At 38.0% G+C, this 7,282-nt stretch overlaps 1 pseudogene; it reads right to left on the bottom strand.

The window, feature by feature from the left end:
* Window positions 1–2,286: 2,286 nt before the first annotated feature.
* On the bottom strand, window positions 2,287–7,229 carry LOC127858560 (solute carrier family 28 member 3-like; annotated as a pseudogene).
* Window positions 7,230–7,282: the final 53 nt, after the last annotated feature.

Below are 7,282 nucleotides of genomic sequence, written 5' to 3'. Positions count from 1 at the left end.
AGCTGAGTGTATTTAAATAAACATTTCAACAGATAAAGTGATCTCTCCGCAAGGACATAACGAACAATAATATCAAGGCCAAGTTGTAATTTTGACAGATATGTCGTCAGATTAAGAAATTGAGCATCATTTTGCTTATTAACGAAGGTCAACCCTTGTTTGTATGAGTATATGTAATCTAATACATAACGTAATTTTAACACAATTAAATAATAATTAAGGGCGGCTACACCTTCGAATGTTAAAATGTGTATGCACACACATTACATTAAAACGTTACTGGTCAATGAAATTATACACAAAATAGTCAACTATCACAGGCCACTTACATTACACTTATTGTAAACAATAGCAGTAATGTTTTCAATTGTCCCCATACAGAAAACGCAAATCAAACAAACTCCATAGTCAACATAAAACGGTAACATTGATTATCGGGTGTAACGATTTTGATTTCCCCATCTCCAGTTCAAACATGCCTGTGTCCCACATTCCGAGCTTATCGTCTTTAGCGCATTGGCGGTTATTAAAAGTGTACCAAATGACGCACTTAAAGCGATTAGACCACACACGAAACAAACAGACGCGCCTTGTACACTTGGAGTCCTTTATAATGCAACAGTTTTAAAACTTGAATATCTCAGTAATGAGTTTAGATTTTTATTTAAAATTGCACATGTGATCATTTGACTATATTGTGTGCAAGATTACGCTAAAAATCATTCATTCGTGACAATTTGGCGCTTTTGCACATGGGGTACATGTAGGTGTGATTTCATCTGTTTGCACGTGAAAATGATGAATTGCGACATGATTATAATTTCATTTCAATTTCTTCATTGACGATGCTGCGAAGCATCGTCTTAGTTATAATATCATAAAAAATTCTTCACAATGGCAACCGATGTAAAAGACCGAGCCAGTCCGATTGAGATAGCTCGATTTTTCTAATCGGCATACCTCGATGATCATCATTGATAAAGGTATAGGAAACTCAGCTATAAATAGAACAGCATATTCTGGGAAAATATTTAATAATAGTTTGAAAACGTTAATTTTAAATCAGTTATATTCAACCCGTTATATGTTTACATATCAATGAAACAACTCTGCATTTTCTGTATGGTACTAGTATTTGACATTTGTCGTGATTCAGTAAATAAATTGCGAATTATAACGTGTATATTTAACTTTCAACGCGATCATGAGTGTAAAGAAAACGAATTATTTCGAACCTGTCATTTGTAAACGTTGTAGCGACTATGGTATATAAACAGCCTAATAGCCGTATCACATCTGTGAAACTCGCTCTTCTGCGTGATTCCTCATTTTGCTCTTACGACTATGTGCTCATACCCACTTTCGATCGGGAATCATCATGAAATTATTGCCGTACTTAACGAACAAACATGCCTAAGCTTATTGAATTAGAGAAAAAGAACAATAATCAAAAGAGAAAAAGTATATGTTCATGCACATGGGATTGTAAAATCACGTCCGTACACATAGCATTATTAACATAGGAAAGGAAACAACGCAATATAAAGTTTGGTATGATATATATGTGAAATTAAAGAGCATGGTGTAATTAAAGAGCATGTCAAGTTTTGAATTTATATGCTGAAACGTAATGTTATAACCCACAAACGTTTTACTGTAACAGACAGTTTTTTAAGATAAGTGGTACAGAAAATACACGTCGAATACCTTTTAAAAGATATTTCTTGTTATATTTGATCGAGAATGTAATCCGCCTCCCAGTTTCGCTGAGAGTTCCCCACGGGTACTTCTTCCCCGTACCCCCAATATTTTTTTTCGTACCCTAGATTTTTCGTATCCAATGTTTTTCGTACCCAATTTTTTTGCGTACCCAAATTTTTGCTCGTAACTAATTTTTTTTTCGTTCCCAATTTTTTTCCTACCCACATTTTTTTCGTAATCAAATCTTTTAACGTACTTAATTTTTTTGGCATAATTGTTGTACCCAAAATTTTCGTACCCATTTTTTTCTTATCCAAAATTTTCGTACCCACATGCACAATTGGGGTGATGTAGATAAACTTAATTAGATGCTTTTATATCAATCCCGTTCAAAAGCATCGTCACACCAGTACCGTCAGTACTTTGATTTTGTCTAAGCGATTATGTTGTGCAAAGGTTCTGGGGGGGGGGGCCTTACTATATTAAAAATCACAATCGTTAAGTCTATTTAACATATTTTGCTTGCGATTGTAAATGGGTAATTTTATCAGCAATGGCTTTCAGAATGCCAACCGCTAGCCACTATTACCCACCTGCGACGCAGGCGGTTATGAATCAGGCGATGTTTCCGTTGACCATCGCGCGCACGATGAGACGCGCGAAGTCGGAGCGGCGGTCGGGCGTCGGACGTTAGAGCGCCAAGGTTGACCCCTAGAGCCGGGATGCTTCCGAACCCGCACAGTAAATATGTCGCCAGTATGGCTGAAAGATCCTAAACATGAACATCGATAGCTTTTAATGGTCTAGATATATGTATTGGTTGTATAAGTTTCCGTACAGGAGTCGAAGAAAATGAAACCGACTTACCAATGTTTACGTTATTAAATAAATCACATAACATATAATAAATTTAAATTAAGTTTAAGTTTCAGTCACGGAATTGCCCGAAACGGCCCATCACCGGTAGTACTACCAATCGTTAGTGCATATAAACAGACTCCCGCAGCCTTTAATATTTTTTGCTATGACGGCTCTTGACCCTTTGGTTTATAAAGCAATTATACCAGTCGTACGCTACGACTTCCGTAAATATCGATGAAACGGCATCAAGGAACAGACTATGTATACATAACGCTAAAGCAACGTTAACCCAGTCATAGTAAGCAAGTCCTTGTCGCGTCCTTCGTACCAGCAATAGACAGACATGGTAAGGCCGCGATTCTGACACAATGACATTGTAAAGTATAAATATGCGTGCTTACGCTCAATGTCCTTCCTTAAATCATGGTTCCCAGGTCTACGTACGCCAATAACTTGTTGATAACTACCTTCTTTCCGATGAGCGCGCCCACAACTCGGGAATCAGCCCAATCAACGCCGATCATGGCGGCTAACGGCATGAACACGTACGAACACACAAGCTGCGAAAGAATGAACAGGTACGAAGACAAAGGATTGAGAGAGGATGAAACGAACAAAATGCGAAAGAACATGCACATATTAACCTTTATATTTTTATTCGAATAAAATACATAATACTTTACGTCCCGCGGTTTCTTCTTGAACTGCATATTATTTAAAACGAAGTATGCCGGTATATAAAACGGATCTACTTAATGATCTGTGTAAATCATCGATTCAAATATATTTCGAAAATGTCTCATGTTTGGTATAAAATGGAACTTAATACTATTACTGAAACTGAATATTTCGATAATATTTTTACGGTAGTGTCTTTTTACGTATTAATCCTCTCACTTGTATATTTGAAACAGCTTCATTTGGCTGTTCGCATTATGGAATTCGTTGATCGTCAAAAACTAGTTTTTGGCCATTCACTGTATTAACATTTTATTGTTACCATACTTATCGTCCAAATCGTGGTAGTTGCTTCGCGAACTAATATCCCCCAACAAAATAGCAATGTATCCTGTCCATACCATTGCACATTGAACGCGTTCAAAATATAAATTTCGTCAATGGATAATGTAGCGATTAACTGTTTTAATTTATGCCAACGCATACGGAAATTTAAAACCATGGATTAGTTAATACAAAGTTGAAACATTTTGAAATCATTTTCATACACATTGGGGTCCCTTTTTAAAGAAATATTTAAGCTATTTAATAAACTAAAATAAAACGATTACAAATTATTTAACAAATTATGCGACTGATTCAGTAACTGGCAACGCATTGTTAAAAATGGTCGGCAGGCCAAATGATGGTCTCTCCGCCTGCACACTTGGACAACACATGCCTGCTGATTCACGTGCTCACCCGAAAACTCAGCTCGGGAAAGTTGACCTTTGACCCCAGATATCCGAGAACATCGTCTAGGAAAGCGAGGATGGATATGAACGCTTTGAAGTTGACGACGACGTAGGCGATCAGCTTGATGACCATGGTGGCGCCCACAGACAACGCCTCTATCAGGTTGGTTTCCTGTCTGAAATAAAAGTTCGAAGTCATGCATGCACATTTATGTCGGAAAGTTAACAATTGGATAGCATGTTTTATGTAATATATGTTAATGAAATTGGACAAATTTTCTCATACATGGGTATTTTCTAGCTGCATCTCTTATTGGTAAACACTTTCTTTACGTGTACATTGAACATGTACTCGTGGACATGAAAACAAGCATTTTAAGTTTAACGTGGAGTGTGGTGCCGTATTGCACGTTGAATGTTGTATGTCGGGTTGTATGTCAACTCAAGCCGATATGCTACATTTAATGGGCTTTTTTCCAGATTTCTATTGGTGCATTGATAGCTATTAGCAATTTTTTAAAGACATTTGATTTACAGCACCCCGATGGTAGTTAGATCTTATTCTGCGTTTTGAAGTTGGAAATCTGCGTCTCTGGCACCGATATCTTGGCTATGGCCAGTGCCGCTGGCGCCGACATGAACGAAGCGGCAATAACGTGTTCCGCCCGTATCTGTCAATCAAGCATTACATTTCTATAATATATAAATATATATCGTTATTTATTGAATTTAATCTCCGAGTCATCGCAATATTATAATATGTATACATGTATATTATTTAGTAATTAGCAATTGATAATTTGTAAAGGTAATACAATGCAAAGTTTTACTCCTTATTAATATATATTAATTTATATAGAGCATGTCACATGCTGATAACTCTTTAACGAACATGTTTTTTTAGCGCATGTCTATATACGAGTGCTATTTTGGTCCCTTGTGTAAACTATTCTTTTTGTTATGAAGCCGTAACAAAAAGTTAGCCAAATGGCTATTCGTCTATTTGTCGTCAATTCCGTTTTAAGAGAAATTACGTGGATATTGTGCCACGACTCGTACCCTAAAATCGACGTAAGCTGCGATGACGCTGCCGGCGACGGTGGCGAACTCTCCGGTCATTACGGCGTGAAGCTCTGACTCGGTCAGGCGTGTCAAGAACGGCCGCAGCGCCACACTGGACTCAACCTGGACAACGGAAGTGGCAACAATCTGATATATAAATGACCGTTGTGAAAAAGCATAGTACAAATACGTTCAGGTTTATTGAAGCCTTGAGCGAAATACAAGTAAGTAGGTTTTTGAAGTGGGAGCTCGAAGCTGAAACCTTGAGTTATTAAGTCAGTGTTTTGTAGCTATGAAGACCACGGATCCTATAACTTGTTTTTGGCCTGTGCTCCAAAACATACTGCCCAACATTTAACATGACAACGGACCCCGCAACTATATGTTTTCCATAGCTTGTCTAGGAAAATGGCGGACAGTCCGTTGCTAACTCGTGCGCCCGATTAATCGATCGCTGATTGGTAGATAAATTCGTAGATAAGGATTCGAATGACAGGCGGGGTCATGTCAATTACCAAGTCGTGTATAGCAAAGCCTTAGATACTAACAAACACCCGCCATCACTTTACCTGGCCGATAAAGATGTGCGCGGCGGTGGCGAAGGACTCGATGGGGGTGGTGTTGAGTGACCACTGGAGCACACAGGCTATGCCGCGGATGACGGCCTGCATGACGCCCACGTAGTAAAGCACGGACACCACGGCGCTGAAGAACACTATAACCGGAAGTATCTGAAACGATAATTCAGCAGACGACATTTGGGTTCAATGAAAGGTACGTGCGGAATAAGTCGTTATTTTATTCACAAACGCATGGATCAAACATGTTCAATGACATAGGTTTCCGATAGAGGCTCTTATTTAATCTTTCATTCCTATAATGAGAATTTTTACATGCATTGAGCATAAAACAAAATGACGGTAATACTTCAGCGTCGTTGACAAGCTAAGGCAGCAGCCAAGGCTAAAACTCTGTAGGCAGAAAAGAAACTTACTAGACCAAATAAAATCCCTCGTCGAATAATCACATAGATGTGCACAGTTTGACACTTCTAGTTTGCTTGATTACAGTTCAAAACTTTCGAGAAACAAAAAAACTGATACCTCAGTTAACACGCCTTATAAGTGACAATTTGTTACAAGACCAAAATGCAACGGGATTCATACCGAGTCAGTATAATAACGTTAGTAACATAATACGTCTAACTTAGTTTTGACGTGGTGATAACAAATGCTTGTTTTTAAGTTTTTAACTTGTAGTGGTCTGGCACTAACGTGCTAGCTTCAAAATTTAGATGTCAGGTATGATATCTTCTAAACGTGAACCTCTTATCTTTCTTCGCACTACACTTGAAAGTGATAAACATCGGGTCCTTAAAGGCCGAACGTCGTCTCTTCTATCTTACTCTGTTCCCCCATAGTCCAACTAATATGTCTCGTAGCTACGATCGCCATATTCGAAAGTTCCCTGGTACTTGATAAAATCTGTACACGAATACATTTTAAAATTATGCAAACATAACTAGGTTTCATAATGCAGATTAAAACGACTTCTTGTTATTTAACTGTCCGGATCATGTTCATAAAGAAACAAACATGGTTTATATTTAGGTCTCATAAACGCAAGTGAAGTTCAAAGTTTACCTTTCCGTCATGCTTGTTTTTCATAACTCAAATCAGTAGTGAATGAAAATCATTTGTTTTTATAATTCAAATAAGATTATAAACTTTTACACGTTGAAGATATATTCAGCTACAGTTTTTTTGTAGTTCTTATGGACTTCAAAGTTTCATTGCACAATGTCGTGTGCGAAATTATTCTCCAACTCTGTGACGTGTTTTGTGTTTGCTTGTTTAATGTTAAATAGCTTTTAGCTATTTAACAATTTTAAATAAAACAATTACAAAAAATATGAAACTGATTCATTTGGAGCTAATGCATTGAAATGCATTGTTAAATCACACTGACCTTGAACACAACCGGATGGTCGAGGTACTTCTCCCCGAAGACAAAACTGCATCCCCAGTCTGTGTTAGAGAGGAACACGGTTACCTGGTCCCCGAACCACTGGCACGCGCGGAAACCTGGTTCCCAGCGCAGGATCAGCAGCCCAAACGCGAACTGGAGCATTACGCCCCAGATCACCGGCACCCAGTTTATCTGCAAACCATCATTTATGGTTGTGTCTGACATTTAACTGTGTAGTTATTGGTTCTATTGTAATGTAGCTTGCTTTAAAATTGGCA

This window comes from Dreissena polymorpha, chromosome 14 (assembly GCF_020536995.1).
Source record: "Dreissena polymorpha isolate Duluth1 chromosome 14, UMN_Dpol_1.0, whole genome shotgun sequence".
Classification (NCBI taxonomy): Eukaryota; Metazoa; Mollusca; class Bivalvia; order Myida; family Dreissenidae; genus Dreissena; species Dreissena polymorpha.
This window is presented reverse-complemented; position numbering and strand designations above follow the sequence as displayed.